The 16,891-nt window shown below is 38.3% G+C and overlaps 1 protein-coding gene across 22 annotated transcripts in view; it reads right to left on the bottom strand.

The window, feature by feature from the left end:
- MYT1L (myelin transcription factor 1 like) overlaps positions 1-16,891 on the bottom strand; it is a 321,134-nt gene that overhangs the window by 84,918 nt on the left and 219,325 nt on the right. The window contains exon 1 of one of the 22 annotated variants that reach the window (XM_054822333.1): positions 1,279-1,378. The exons of the other annotated variants lie outside the window; for them this stretch is intronic. The gene's annotated coding sequence lies outside the window, so the exon portion shown is untranslated. Of the gene's footprint in view, positions 1-1,278; positions 1,379-16,891 lie in introns of those variants that run through there. 22 annotated transcript variants of the gene reach the window in all.

The following is a 16,891-nucleotide window of genomic DNA, read 5'->3' as shown; positions in this document are numbered from 1 at the left end:
GGACAATTAACACCTGCTCAAGAGCTAGTCCATCAACTTCTGATAGCATCTTTTCAGCTCAGATGTATTTGCAACACTGGTACACCTAAATACGTAGGATTTTCTAAAGTGTGACTTTTATGTTTTGGGTTAAACAAACCAAAGTGGGAAATTTCAGGTAGTAGGTGGCTTGTACACTAGTATTTTGATGATAGGAAATAATTTTTGATGAAAATAATTTTTATGTCAGTGGACAAGATAATAAATCAGAGTTTTAAATACAAAGCTCAACAGCACAATAATTAATATTTCAGCCAAAAGATAGTATTCCTTCTACACAGTGGTTAGGGATCCTGGGATGATAGTAGGCTGTAGTTAAGCAGCAGAACTGGTAGATGACTAGGCTAGGTCTAGGGAAAAAATGTTTTAATGGTAAAATATTATGTAATAAATATTATCTACTGGAATACAGTGGGAAGATAATTAATAGGGAAGGATGCATGGTATTTTTACATGACAAGACATTCCAAGTCAATAGTGGGTTACCTATTTATCATCAAAGGTGGTTTTATTTTAGTTGCTGTTGTTCTCAAGATAATAATTCATATTTACATTTCGGTCCCTCAAAAATTAAGTATATCAGGTATCAGATTTCAAGTGTAAAGGTAAGGGATGCCACTTACATTTCCTATTTGAAAAATTTTCATCTTGAATGACTGCAAAGAAGTAGGCAATTAAGGATTACTGGAAAATTAGTTTGTGCTATTTGAAAAGCAAATGTTTTAAAATACTAATAATACTTTTCTAAAATTAAATGTACAAACAAATCCCACATTAATTTAAATATTAAGGATAAAACCTCATGCCAAGAAGACTGTTCAGTAGAAACTGCTGCTTTTATGGGGTGCTTCTTGTAACTAAGTCTGATGGGCAGTCAGATGTAGCAGAAGGAACATCAAAGTAATTAAAGCAGTGAGTTATAGCTCCAAAATTGCCAGTGCCTTCAAGTTTAGGATGAGATATCACACTGGTGAAATCAGTCCAAATCTAGCCCTAACAGGATACTGAAATAAAGAGTAGGAAAAAACCATATTTTCTGAAGCCATCCAGAGAACTGTTCAGGTATGCAGTGACTATTCTAGGCCAACTTTTGAAATGTGAAAAGTTTCAGTTTGTTTTTTAAAAAGGGGGTTTGTGTTTGTTTTATGTGAATGAGAGTCATGTAAATGATCACCAATGGGAGGAATATGTTATACTTTGCCTCCACAACAGTGAAAAGTCAAAATATGAATCACGTACTGTATGAGTGAAGACATGTAAATTCCTTTTGAGTAGGTGAAGCTGGGTGAAAGCTGTAACTATAATATTTTTTATGCTGTTTGTTTGGTTATATCCTTTTCAGTTCTCCTGCCCGTTCAATCCTAAAAAGAAGAAGAAAAGAAGGTGGTGGAGGAGAAGAAAGTGTAAAGCATGAATCCCAGATGAGAGAGGCAGGAAAACAAAATATTTTAATCAAGTTTCATTTCTCCTCTTTTAAGTTTTGGCCTTTTCTTGCATCTACTTTCTTTAACAATAATTTTGCTCATGTTTCTTATCTCCATGCAGCAGTTAATTTTAAAGAAAAGGATATTTATGTATATACTATGTCATCTCCTCAATGACAGTTGGATGCTGCACGTGCTCTAGTGAAGCACCTGTACCACCTGTTTATTAAACTGAAATTTTAAGTATTGAATTACTTTGTATATTAGTTAAGGGTCTTCTGGAAAGTATGTTAGCCTAGCAGCTCTATGTGAACCTTAGGTGAACCTACGTGTCTTTTCTTCGATTCAGCTCTAAAATCTAATCTTTCTTTCACTTCATATTTCTATGCTTCCTAAGATTTAACCTTTAACTTCGAAGCTACCTTTATATTGTGCTGTTTAATGGCTATTTGCTAAATGACTGCAAAGCATACAGAACTGAAACACCTTCTCTACCTCTTACCTAAGTTTTTAAATCACTGACCCAAATTGCAGGTTGTTTATTTGGCCAAGAGGCTGAGTTTGTCTCAAACAAATTAGCCTGTTTAGGTGAAGAGCAAAGTTATCATATATCCTTCTTCTGTTAGATTTAGGGTTGCATGGACAAGGAATATGCAACACAGTTTAAGAAGAATATCAGATTATTTTAGCCCTCATCCACACAATATTATGACAATTTAGGTATTTTTGATTGCAAAATGTGTTCTTTTTAACTCCCAGCAGATATAACAAATGATAGGAGGGAAATTATAGTGAAGAGTATATGGAATGGCTATAAAGTGCCGGAAGCCCTTAGCCATCTCAACAGAAGTGCACTCTTGTATTGCACTAAAAAAAAGTGAATAATTTGATTTCTTAATGCACCTTTCATCCAAGGATCTCAAAGCACTTTACAAACATTATTTTAAAAAGCCTCACAACACCCCTGTGAGGTAGGTATTTTAACCCCATTTTACAGATGGGAAATAGAGACAGAGAGAAGTTGAGTCACTCTTTCCATGTCATACCAGGAGTCACTGGAGTATGACTACAGCCTCTACATCCTTGATTGTTTCCTCCCTTTGTTCCTATCACATCCATATTTAAACAATTTTTGACAGAAGAAATGGCTTGCTGTTTTTAGTGTAGGGAGTCATGCAAAACAGCACCTTATTTTTGAAAAGGAAAATATACAGCATTTAGTTTGAGAGATTCTGCAGAGAGAGGCAATGATACTTCAGTAATAGCAGCTACATTCCTACCAAAGGCCAAAGACCTCAGAAACAAGACTTTCCAAATCTGTGGTCCGTGTATCAAATTACTCATTTTCTCCCAAGCATGGGAAAACATGATGGCTAACAAGCTGAACCTATATGTGGACATACAGGCTCCCTGCCCAGATGGATGGTTTCATTATCCAGGCAACATGGCCTGTTTTAAAACACTTTACTGCTCTTGCTACTGCCACTTGTCAGCTCCAAAGTGCTCAGCATATGATACTACTGCGACACCATTTTTCTCCTAAGCTGTAAAGTGAGGTGCATCCATACGTCTCCACATTACGAGCTATGACAGCTGGTCTATGAGAAACATTTAGTACATTGTTGGCCCAAATGAATCCCAAATCTCAGAAAGTTACAGCATCGTATGGGGCAGGAGGTTGTTTGTACATTGCCTTCTCCTCTGGGAAAATTTTATGAGTAAGGAAACTGAAGAGGTAGAAAACTTAGTGAGCTCTCAACAACTTCTCCGCTCCACACTGAAGAAATCGAGCACACATGCAACTCTCCAAGGGCCTAAGCAAGGTCTCTAACACCTATTAACATGGGATTTGGATCAGAGCCCAAGCCTTTGAATATGCCTATTTCAGGGACACACTGAACACTGAAGTTGACCATGTGCAATTCTTCATCTCTGCAAAAGTTCCTGAAGTTCTTTTACACTGTCAGTACTTTAGGTAAAGACCCAAGCAATTTGCTTTTACAGTAGTTGATCCCTTTATGGGCCTTATATTACCTAATGAAAGTCCAAAGAAAAAGATAACTGTTCACTTATTTACTTGATGCACTTTAATTATTCCATTATGTTGAATTTTTTTCACTCCTCCCCCTCAGCCTGCTACACCTACTTATAATAGTTAGAACACTGGGATTTACTGTTTAGACTCTTCTACAATAATTATAATATTCAACTAATAACCAATGCTCAAAGTAAAATAAGAGTAGAAGTCATTAAGCATGGCAAGGAAGGTCTGAGCTAAAGTACACAGCACATCACAGTAGGATTCAGTATTATGATGTAGGAGTGAGGACCACAGAGCAAGCCCATACAGACTTTTAAATATTGTGCATAATTTGCTGGCTTGCTGTGTCTTTTCTTCCTTTTTTTTTTTCCCCCTGTTACATTTTGATCTTTTCATTTGCTATGGGTTCCACATTTTATCTGGTTTTGCTCACTGGAAAATTAAGTACTACTTCCCCCCCCCCCCCCAAGCACTAAAAGGGATCCTCACAGATCTTAATTTCTTTCCTGTTGTGATTACTGACATATAAAAGCATTCCTTGTTTTTTCTTCTTTTTGCTATTAAAATACATTTTAAATAGAAGCAATGAATATTAATAAATTATTTTGGCATAGCAGCATTTTTGAATATTTAGTTTTCTCTATAAAACAGTGTATTCTCATCTAAACGCACAGGTGTTTGTATATAATCAATGCTCCGAAATACTCTTATGTTATTATGCTTCTATCTGCATAAATAGCACCCTAATCTACAAATATTCACATAAAGTATTGCTAGAATATAGATGTTCTTACTTGGGTTATTCCTATTAATATCATAGAATCATGCAGAAATTTAGATAAAGAGCATCAGATAATCCAGAAGAATGGCGACGCAACATATTTTTGAAAAGATGTCATTTGTTATTAATCCATGGTTTTGCACCCTAAATCTCTATGAGCTACCTGTATCAGTACAGTTTTGGAAAAGGATCTGAAGATAGCTGACATCTCCTCTGGCAAGATCATGACTGCGGTAATTTTGCTTCAAGTGACAGACTGCAACAGCTTCTTAAAAATTATCTAGGTTCTGACTCAAATCAATATGCCCCATTTAAGATCTTGTCTTCTCACCACAAGGTGCTGCTTGCCTTTGTTTGATCTTAGAGTGTCTCACATGCCATCTCACATTGTACTGCTGTCATGGAATCATGGAGTAGCTGAGGTTGGAAGGCACTTCTGGACGCTAGTTAGTCCAAACCTTGCTCAAAAAAAGGACCAGCTTAGGGCAGATTCTCAGGGCCCTCTCCTGTCAGTCCAGTTTTGAATATCTTCCAGGTTGGAAATGCCATAGCATCTCTGGGAAATCTGTTCCAGTCTTTGACCACCCTCATGGTGAAAAATTCCTTCCTTATTTCTAAATGGAATTTCTTTTGTTACAACTTGTGTCTGTTGACTCCTGTTCTGTCACTGCACACCTCCATTTTCTCTCTACCCTCCACATAAGTAGCTGAAGACAGGTATAAGATCTCCCCTTAGCCTTTTCCTGCTCACAGTGAACAAACCCTTTTTTCTAAGTCTCTCTTTGTACATCATGTGCTCCAGCTCTTTAATCATCTTGGTTGTTCACCACTGGACTCCAGTATTTCAATGCTTTCTTGTACTGATGAGCCCAAAACTGGATCTAGTGCTCCACATACAATAGTGTAAGTGCTGAATAAAGGGTAATAATCACTTTCCACAGCCTTCTGGTTACAATCTCCAGTCTTTTCATCCTGACAGCCAAGCATTATTTCCAAAAAGTCAAAAGGCAATGAATATGCTGGGGATTTTTTTTTCTACCACAGAGAGAGCAGAAAATACTTTTCAGTTACCTACAGGCATCCCTTTAAGTAGATAAGGTCCTTTTTGATACGAAGCTTGCTTGTCTGGTTTGCAGTTTCTGCAATATTTGGTATGAAGGCGTATGTTTAGGTTTGAGAAGGAACTTGCTGAGAATATCTGTGATCAGAAGTGGATATGCTGGTTTGCAAGGGCAGTACAATTTAGCCAGTCATCCCCACCTCATCCATGCTTCTTTGAAAACCAGGTTCAGGCAGCCCTTAATTGTTTTAACCTGACTTCTGTCTGGGCAGATAATGAGACAGCTTTTAGCTGATGACTGGTGTTCATTTCATCCTACTTTTTCTCCCCAGGAAGTCTATATGAGGTAGGGGAGATATTCCGTCTCATGGCCTTATAATGACTCAGTGGAGTATGGCAGTTTCTTGCTTTCTTTCAGGTTTCCACAGCTCAGCAGGGCAGCAGGCAACGAGGAAGCCAAAGCTATTCTCCAGATACTGAGACAGAGCAGGGAGACAGCAGGGGAGCCGAGGACCAGCTGCACCAATGGGAGAACACCCACTCAGACAGCTCTTGATATGGAGCTTCTCATGGGGCTACTCCAAAGGCTGTTTAGGAGACAGTGACCCCTACCTATACCCCTCTCCGTGATCATAGCTTTGCAAAGGATGCAGCCTGAAGAACACATTTTCAGTTCATAAACTAACATTTTCTTTCTCACATACAAATCTCAAAGAAAGACAGGTTGGAAACTGTTACTATAGGGATATGTAATCTCTTTTCACTGGTTTTGTTTCAGTTCAGATCTCTGACTCAATGCAGATGTCCATATTGAACATGTCTCCATATGAACTAGACATCTAGACTCCATTTATAGGCAATGGACAATAACGTGCATCCTGCAATGTGATTTATCTCATCCTAAGCTAGGTATCTAAAGTAGATTGGCTGAATTATTCCCTAAAAGTGACTATTTCTCTTGATCGGTTATAAATGAAATTGATGGGCTGAATCCTATCCCAATTGCTTTTGCTCAGAACTTTCAAATTGCTCCTTACTGAAATTCAACAATATCTTTAGTATGACACAGCAGGAATTGCAAGGAGGAAGGAATGAAGGAGCTACCCAAAAGGAGCTATCTTTAGGTTGCGGACAAAGTTATATAGGGAAAGGTTGGTGTGGATGGGGTAGTATGGATGTTTTGGATGGGACAGATGCTTGTGATTCCATGAGCTACTTGGAGTGAGTTATATCTTACTGGATGAGTCTAATCTCCATTATAAGTTTAATTACTTATTTTTAGTTGTGTTTGTGCTTTGATAATAATCTGACCTGACTGGCAGAGGCGACAGAGGCACACCTCACTACTGTTCTAGAGGATGAGAAAACCGCTAAATATTGTAATTTCTTCTTCCTGTCTCTCCTTCTATCCCCTCAATAAATCCAGTGCCAAGGGACCCGGAAGGACAAAGATTTCTACGTGCATGACTGCCAGACTTTATTTGAAATGTAAAGCTTTTTGTTAGGGAGTTTGTTCCCTTTCTCCTTATCCCCTCATCCAGCGTATTCATCTACATTTCCCTCATTTCCCATCTTTTTGTGACAGGGAAGGCTGAGCAATACTCCATAAAATAAGGAGAAAGTAAATACAAGGGGTGCTTTGCCTCTTTGGTTATAGCCATTCTAGTATAAACTAATTAGGGACAGAACCCCAGACCAAGCAGTTGCATGTCTGCTAAACTCTTAGTGAAGCCCTGGCATGATTTTGACTTGAGTGACTTAGCATCCTTCCAGCAATGTCCATGCATAGTGCTGGTTAGGGACCACTCCCAAGAAGGAGTTTGAATGTGGTGATCCTATTTTGGAACGTAAAAGCTTAGCTGTATGGACAATGGGGCTTTGGGCAACCTGGTCTAGTGGAGGGTGTCCCTGCCTGCAGCAGGGGGGTTGGAACTAGATGGTCTTTGAGGTCCCTTCCAACCCAAACCATACTATGATTCTATGACTCAAGTCATGCAACTGTTGAACTCAGCATTAAATGAGTGGACTATGGACTCAGCATTGAATGAGTGGATAAAGGTCTGTTTTATTCACTCACATAATGTAGTCTTTGATTACTGTGATTGAAGAGATGAGGAACAAGGCAGGAGAATCTGTAAGTTTAGATTGATGGAAAGCACACTGCTAACCGTAGTTTCAGAAGAAACGAGTAAGGCAAATGGAACCTATTCTTTTAACCATGCAAATCCAGTCAGTCAAGAACACATACACAGGGGACCTCAAAAACCAGGAAATGGCAACTCATTGGTGCAGTTAGCTCTTAGCTAGCTACAAAGAGTCTTTATTATCTCCTGCTTATTTGCCATCTACACTATGTATACAGATGGCCTATGAGATTGGAAATGTCTAAGATGGAAATTAGAATACCAGAGTACCTGTCAAATGCAGGAAATGTATGCTATGGTAACAGATGTGAAAAAACCTTTTCTGTCACGACTGCATCTGCAAACATATTTCCAGTGAGGCTGTTCCAACTACCTGTCCACCTAAAGAACACACAGTGTGACCATTTTAGAAATTGTTCTGTCCTTCTTTCTATGACGGATTTCCCAGTGCTGATCAGATCTGCACTGGGATATCTGTCCTGATGATGAAAGCTTGTATCTCACAAAAGGAAAACTTTTGCTGGACAAATGTAACCACCTACATATTTACATATATTTGCATATATTTCCAACTAAAGATATACCTGCCAGCTATAATGACAGTGGCTTCACAGCCAGCCTCACAGTGCCTAAATTGACTAGAGCAGCACAATCTCAGTGCATGACATCTCTGCTGAAACTCTCACTCTAACTGGCTCACAGAAACAACAAACTGCAAAGTGCATCAATCAAACAAATAATCTCAATAGCCAGTTTTACAAGATACACACACGCACACACGTAGATACAGAGATAATCTTACACTGTACAAAATCTAAAACCTGAGTCTGAGTCTGGTCTCAGAACAGTTCAGCTCAGAACTTGTTTTGCTGTAGTTCACGGGTGAAAGTAATGTACATGAGAAAACGTCAACACCTCTAATTCTGCCTGAAATTATTTTTGTTTTTACTTTTTTTCTTCAAGTATTCATCAGGTGATTCATACTGAAATCACCCTAGCATATTGTTCACTTTCAATTGCACTTTATATGATTATTTTTAGGCTCTAGTCGCATTAACTTAAATTTCTGCACACTGAAGTATCTGAGCTACTTAAGAGCCGATGGAATTAACCTATCCAACATGAACTTTTCCCCTCTGTCCCTTTGTATCTGGTGCTGTATTATGTTTTATGTCTTCACAATGAATTTATTAAATGGAACGGCATCAAATCCTTTCCTAAAATTCAGATAAACTGTGTACATTATTTTCACACTGCCTATCTTCTCAGTGATGTGCAATTTGCAGATTTCAAGCAAAACACATATTTGCTAAAGGACAGTTATTCTTTCTTTTATGAAGACATTGCTATTACTTTCAGTTATACATTTCTAAATAGTTAGTAATTTTGGCTCATCACTGTATCTTGCCCACAGATCAAGTCAAGTTTAATAATCCTGGTTTTCTATATTATAAAAAGTCTCAGAGAGTCAACACTTATTTGTTGGGTTTTTAAAAATGCTCTGCATTTATCTAGGTCTGATTCTACTAATGACAATGACATAAAATTCCATCAGTATGGTATAAAGACACAGTAAGTTATATCACCTCATGAACTGTAGGAAAATGCTCACATATTTGGGAGGGGGGAAAATAACAACAGAAAAGAACTGTACCGTGCTGCATCACCTGTGGGTGTGGGTATTTTGTCTAGCCCTGATACTGATCAGCTATACTATAAAATTACCCTTCTTTCTTAAAGCCTTGCTGTTGTTATTTTAAAGATTCTGCATAATGCAGATTCTAGACTGCGGCTTTCATGTCTTTGTCATTTCCTGCTGTCCCAGGAAGGAATCCTTTTTCACTTGCTCTGCAGTGCTCCCATGCTGACCTCTTAATAATTTCTTTATGTCTTTCTGCATTCTTTTTTTTTTTTTCTGTGTAAGTCCTGTACTCCTTTTTACACTTGGTACTTATTTTTTCCATTTCTGTGTCAGAAGACCCTCCAGCCATTTGTTGTTAAGCTCATACTTATCTTTAATGGGCATTTTAATATGAAGCCCTTAAAAAAATCTTATGAATAGCAGCAGCAATTTCTACATCACTTTCAGATTGGATTTCTCATGTGGCATGTTGTATAGAAAGGAACAGTCACATTTCTACATCTCTTGGTGATACAACTACACCTATGCTCATTTGTGGCTTAAACCTGGGAGACATCTAAACTCTAACGCTGATCAACTGTTCAAGTTTCTGCTTCTATGTGTACCAAAACAGCTCCAGCCTAAAGAAGCTCTGCACCTATCTGCCATTTAAGCCTTGAAGGATTCTAGACACTGGGTGTTTTCAAACATAAGTTCCCAGAGAGACCCAATCCAACAGGCATGCTCTAATACACACATGAGAGAAAAAGGCTTCCCATAAACTGTTGCTTTGACTGTCTTGCTTTAATTCATAGCCAAGGGAAGAATTTCCTTTTTCCTCCTTCATTTCTCCCGCTCACCCCTGCCCATCCATCTCCCAGGTAAAATACATTGTTTAGTATGTCACTTGCTAAAGAATTGGAAGGCTGAGAGTAAAAACTCTCCCAGTTTGAGTGGATTCAACACCCACACCTCCCAGAGAAGTTTGCTAGTCACCATAATAAAAACTAGACTGGATGCAAGCTCCACTAGGAAGCCAAAAACACAAGAGTAGCATAAGACCTATACATTTTTTTTATGCTATTTGGGTCTTTATTGTGCGTATTATACAAGGGCACTTGCCTAAAAGAGAGAAATGTAGTGTCTGATCCCTGCTCCCTGGACCGATTTTGTAACCTAATATTAAGCAGTCAATTCATAAGATGCTTAGAGTGTCCTTGGAGCAAAGACAGGAACCCAGCACGTCCCACTTTCCCAGAAGAATGACCCCTTCTGGTCTACCGCAGTTCTTGAATTTTTTTCTAGTGTGTGATAGAGCTTCAGCAGCATGTGTAAAAGCATTGCTTATGCAAAGCAGTCTCCGGTCTAGCTGCTAACCTTCCATGTTAGGAAAGAAAGAAATGTGGCACTGAACTCCTGCATCACCTCTCACAGTCAACTCAGGTACTTGAGTTACAGATAGGGGCAGAATTTCCATTTCATTCTATTCTGAAACATTTATCTTGCTCCATCAAATGTAGGCTGATCCTTGGCTCTCAAGAAAGGATTCCAGTTTCCATTCACTTAAAAGTTGCCCTTTCTGGCTGTATTTTCTGTCCTGGAGAAGGAAATCCACAGACTGCTCTCATTAGGTAATAAATAAACTCTAATAAAAACATTAGTATACTTTTTGTAAGTCCAACTCCAGCCTTATTCCTAACAGTCTGGTAATAATTATCTGCCATTCTGTATTTCCACTGTTACTTTTTAAAATATATTTTGCACTTAATGATCCAAGGGCAAAGTTTTATTCAACATATTGCAATAGGAAAAACCCCAATTTTTAACTTTCTGTTGGATGCCACCCTTTAAAGTTGAATGATGTTTTAATTATTGCAGATAATAAAAAGACAGTCTTCTGTAAAGACTTTAGTCCAGTGCTTTACAGGGTGTCCAAGAAACTGTTTAGCAGATGCATGTTGTTTATATAGAATTTCTGTGATAAGTTCAGGCAGTTGGTGAAACAATGGATTTGATACAATAGAAACCAGAAGAAAACAGTTGCATGGCATGCCTTAAAAGTGTATATGATAAGTAAGGAATCTCACCATATATGCTTTGGAACATGTAAAGACGTAACCCTAGTCTGACATGGGCCTGGGCAGCTTTGCAAACACTCCTGTATTAGGTGACTGGAAGTATTGATGCCACACAGACCTTTCCCTTGTTACCATCAGCAATCCATGTCTGTGGAGTACAAGGAAGAAAATGCCTGCTTGCTTTGTTTGTTTTTGTAACTGTAAATTCAGCTCTTCTGTGGAGCTCCTTTAGTGTCAGAGCAATACTATTACTTACTCTTCCTATTAATAGTATAGCCTGCAAAATTAAGCTTTTGGGATGACAGAACTATCAGATTGATGAGTTCACCTAATAAACCCCCATTAAGTCTTGGGCTGTCAATTCTGTTAACTGGTAGAAGTTTCTCCCACAGAGCCACCACAAGTTTTTGCTAAAACAGTAATATTTACTGCACAGAACATACAATATCTGCCATGATTTCCCTGGAAAAAACATTAACAAAACCAACTGTGGTGTTATGGATACTTGACACGCTTAATTGTAGTGACTATTTTCAGTGCTTTCTGTGTGAAGCCTTTATGTGCCAAATAATTCTGAGGATTTCAACAACAGTGACCAAAACCAGCTTGAGTCCATAACCACACAGTGGCCTTTCCTGATTACTACTTAACATCCTTTACCAAATTCCCTGAAATGGTTTCTTTCCTAGCATTAGTCCTCTTTGTCTTCTGCTAAATGACCTGGCAATCCTTGCTGTCCAATTTGTTAATTGTAGCTCCCACAGTCTGCTCTCAAAAATATCTGTAGAATACATTAATTCACAGAAGGGAAAGTATCTCCTATAGTATAAAAGGTTTATGTCATGTATGGTATAGGTGACAAAAGAACAAAACTGAATTGTTCTGAAACCTGTAAAATGAGGAGGAAATGCTTCCACAATAACAAGTATTCAGGATTACATATATATGTTCATTATACATCAATGCTTTTGTTCAAAAGAATGCTTTGTTAGTGTTGTTTATATACTTCAGTTAAACAAAATTTCTGTGACTTGAGGCATTTGCCAGGACTGCAAATCTGGTTCATGAGAATAGATATGGATCAGAAGAAATGATCAATTCAGTCTGGAATTTTATTTCATTTTATTATCTCCTGGAGGAACTGTAATAGTGGAAAATTAACTCCTACAACTACCAAATAAGGTTCTTTGCTTTTCAGGGTGAAAAGCTGCCATTTGTGTTCACTCTTTTAGGACAAATACTGTAAGTCCGGTGGGAACTGTGACTGAATAGGCTGATCACAATTAGGCCTTAGAGCTGCGCTCTAAACACAAGAGGAAAAACACTGACCAAGCAAAACTTATCTTTAAGAATCATTACAGTGTCAAGAAGGATTCATACAGAGTCTGTGGTCTCTGCATAAGCTGCAGTACAGTGTGGACAACGCAATCTTTGAAGTAGCACTGTGAAAGGCAAAGGAATTCAAAGAGAGAACACGAAGAGTTCAGTTTTGCACAACCTGTGAATACATTTCCAAAAGTGCCATATCCCAGATGTGAGAGTTTCTACAACAACATCAGGTCATTATGTTTGCAAATACGGATGCAAAGAGCTGCTATATAACTGAGTTCACTATTGGTTCTTTAAAGCACTATAACACATAAGCAACCGGCCTCTTGGCACAGCTGTGCCAAAACCAGGAGATCGCTGGTAACGAACTGGTTACAGAGAGGCTGAGTGAGAATGGGAATGCAGTTCTAAGGCTACAGCATTTTCACTCTGAATTTCTTTTCCAATCCATCTTATTCCAGAAAGAATTAATTTTACTGTGTGATCTTGCCAGACAACAAATGAAAGAGGCAAAATCAAGGATCCACTCAGCATTTATCTGCAGACAGAAGGATGCAAAGGAAATACAGAAAAGGCAACCTCCATGCAGTCTGTTCTTGAGGATTGCAATCTGCGAGAATCCAAAGCAGCACTGCTGAGATATATGGTTCCTTTCCAGACTTACTGCTCTGGCAAGATGAGAGAAAGGTTCGGTCGCACTTAAGCCCTGAAACAATTTGACATTACAATGGGCCCAACATCTCATGTTCAGCTAACACTGAAGGAAAGAGTTAGTGAATTAAAAATACAAGCAAGCAATCCCATGCCATGTAAAACAGATTCGGAAGGAAGCAGCATTAAAATCAGATGTGGTGCTGAATGTGTTCTGTGATGCTCTTACTAAGGCCTTGTGTTCAGACCCTGAACTCCTTAAGCATCTCAGTGTCCTCTATGGAATTTCTGCTTACATCAACAGAAGTTGTGTATGGCAGAGATCTATAATCTGTCTCATCAAAGGTGAATAATTTCTTTACACTGCATAAAGCAATAATTGAATCATTTGCTCTTGAAGGATCAGATATTTCACATTATCATTTAAGGCCTTTTATTGGGAGGAAAGGAGCTAAATATGCAAAGCTCTCCATAAGAAGGGTACTTAAGTACATTCCTAACTTTAGACGTGGAAGTTAAAGCGAAGAGGGCTACTTAACTGTTTAAAGTTACATGTAAGTTTCTAGACGCAGCCTGGAGGGTTTACTGAGCTTCTGAGTTAAACATTCACATAGAAGGAAGTCTCTTAAAATAATTCTTCAAGGGGAGGTAAAGTTAGGTATGACACGTGCAACACCACCTCATGTAAACGTAGCTCCATTGACATAAAGTTTTTCTTGATTTGTCCTGATGTAAGCAAGCTCAGTATCAGGCCCAATCTCACTTCAGAGAATTAAGAATTAATGTTTAAATAATGCTCTTAACAAATTATACTGTCTATGAGCAGCAAACAGTAAACACCTTGAGCATGGAACACAGTGGCAAGCAAAAGTTTACTAAAGTAACACCGCAGTCATGTCTAAGCAATCCACCAACCAACCAACCAACCAACCAACCAACCACAAACACGTAACAAATGTAATAAATAGATCTGAACTGTTTCCACAAGAACTAGAGGTATCCAAAGGGTATTTACCGGCTAGCTATTTCCCCACCCTACTCCACAACTTTGAGGTTTCCAGCTCTGAACTACCTGTTCCAAATCTTTTAATCACATTATTTCCGAAAAAAATTTTCAGAGAAAACGTTTAGTCTGAATGTCTCTACATGAAATAATAAAAAAAGCTAAACAGCAGAACATGATGCAATCCATGTTTGCACCTTCAACGCAGAAAGAAGGTATGAATAAAAGTTCTTATGCTGCAGTTTGACCCAACCACTCCCAGGCTTGAGCACTTTGTACCTAGACCAGAAAGGCAACTTCTTAGCCAGAGGAAACAACTACAATGGCCAGGATAAATGTTTTCCAGCTGCAACTCTGGTTTTTTTCTGTTCTTCATGTTGTTATTGGTGAGATACTCTAAGCACAGGGTATCTTCTTTTATGAAGGAGGTGAAACAATACAGCAATAGAGTTTAGTAGCAAAGGGTTAAGATACGTTTTGCCTTGTGAAACTGTCAGGTATTTACTTGGTCTTCTTTGGCCCTGAAAAATGCACATCTTTCCATGTACGTTGTCCTAAGCAGTGAAGTTATGCTTTCTGGACTCTTAATTTAAATCTGTACTTTTCTTCTATTAGGTGTTTTGCCTATAAGGTACAAGAGTCTAGCTCTCTGCTCTGATTAATACTGAACACCTAGTGTGTTCACCAAACAGATGACCACTTTCCTGCTAATAGTTTAAATAAATGAATGTGGTTACTGGTCAGCAGGCTGGACAGGCAACCTTGCTAATACAGATCTGTATCAAGATGTAGAGTGTCTTCAGAGGCAAGCACAGTTGGAAAGCTGTGCACCACCACAGCTTCCTCAGCACACGTGCTTCTTTCATCTTTAGATTGGTGTTTGCTCCTCTTGCTTAGAGGACATAAGCGCTTCAGAAGCAATCTGATGAGGGAACAGGGAAAATAGCAGAGGGCACTACCAATCTTAGTAGAGCTGATAGGTGGATTTCAAATTATGAGGGCCTGTGTGTCTGTGCTGAGTTCATGCAAGTGAAGGAAAAAAAGCCAAACATTACCAGATCTTTAAAAACAATCCTACAATTTAAAGAAATGTGAAAGCAGGTAGAACATCTATCTCAATATCCATGTGCTAGCTTTTTATTTTAAAATAAAGTTAAATATTATGTCTCCTCTGAATATACACTGCTATCTATGTTTTACAACTATTTTTGCACTATATTTCCCCTGAAAAATTAGGTGCAGTACCACATATTGGTATATTGTATATGCCAGCTACCTTGAGTTTATTAGAAAATGTAAGGGAGTGTCTAAAAGATTTATACATCCAAACAATTCACCTCTTGGGAGACTGCAACATTTTTTGTAGCATCATCTGTGAAACGGATTTGATCGATGTATCAAATTTCCTTAGGTCTAGAATCTGCCTGATTCCTCCTGCCCCTGGCAGATTACAAAATACCTGGAGTACAAGCCATCTTGAATGTCTTCATGTGCTATGGGCTAAATGGTGCCTTGGAACATCTGTTCCAAGAGCTCCTCCAACAGAGGTTTCTTTCTCTAACAGAAAAGCTTTGTGAAACAGTCTTTGGGACTCAACTACCTGAAGCAAGCTCTTCTCAGGAGAAAATACTTCGGTTTACCTTGCAAACCAAATGCACGCTTCAGATTTCAATCCCAAGGTTCTCAGCAGTTGCCATCACAGAGAAGGGGCACTCCCAAAGCGGAATTTTCTCTCACTCCTTCCCATTTGTGTTGCAATTTACAAGTTAGGTTATCATGACATCTGCCCTTTCTTTATGGGATATAAGGGAAATTGGAAAGATTTATCTTTCCTTTAGTGGTAGTGCTCAATGTAAGGCCTTCTCAAATCTATTCATAGATGGATAGATACCTGTTCTTCAAAAGGATTCAGTACATTTAATGGAAATTTAAAGAGGATATGCCAGCCATTGCTGGGGAATTAATTAAGCATTAATTTTGGTTCAATAGATTCTATACAGAAATATGAGCACAGAATTTGGGACTCATCTAAAAAAGTTTGATTATTTTTTTATTATTTTAAGTTGGTATTTTGAGATTTATAAGAGTATTTCTTCCGGATACATCAGTATTTTCCAAGTCCTTTAGTTTATCAATGACGAGAAATGTGATTTTCAAAAAGTGCAAGATGGTTTCAGTGAAAGTCCAAGTATTTTCAGTAAGAACTGTATACCTACATTACCTGTGCATCATCTATATCCTCTGAGAATCCCATCCAAAATTCACTTTCTTTTAACAAAAAATATGGGCAATGAGATGCCAGTGAGGTACTTGAGTTTCCCAGGATTTAAGCTTTTCTAACAGAAAACTGAATTTTGTCTAAGAAATGGTAAAATACCTTATATTCCTCCTCTCTACCCCTCTCTCCCACTAATTGCTGCCTCCGTATTCCTATGGAATTTTTCTATCACTGATAATTATAATTTTAACTGTTTTGTCCACCTAGACTAGGGTTACTTATGGAAATTTTCTGAACTGTTATAATCTACAGCACAAGTGACAGAAACTTTTATGAGAACTGTGCAGGCATCCTGGTGTCCAGTGGCGAATTCTGCACTTTGTTTCTGGGGTTAAGAACACTAAGACACATTGAGACTTCTTGCTAAGGTGCCTTAAAAGAAGGATGGTGGTTCACTACAGTATCTATATTGTAGTGAGCAGCAAGTGATTGAGACAACTAA

The sequence above is a fragment of the Grus americana genome, chromosome 3 (genome assembly GCF_028858705.1).
Source record: "Grus americana isolate bGruAme1 chromosome 3, bGruAme1.mat, whole genome shotgun sequence".
In the NCBI taxonomy this organism is placed as follows: domain Eukaryota; kingdom Metazoa; phylum Chordata; class Aves; order Gruiformes; family Gruidae; genus Grus; species Grus americana.
The sequence above is the reverse complement of the archived record's forward strand: the minus strand, read 5'-3'. Positions and strand labels throughout refer to the sequence as shown.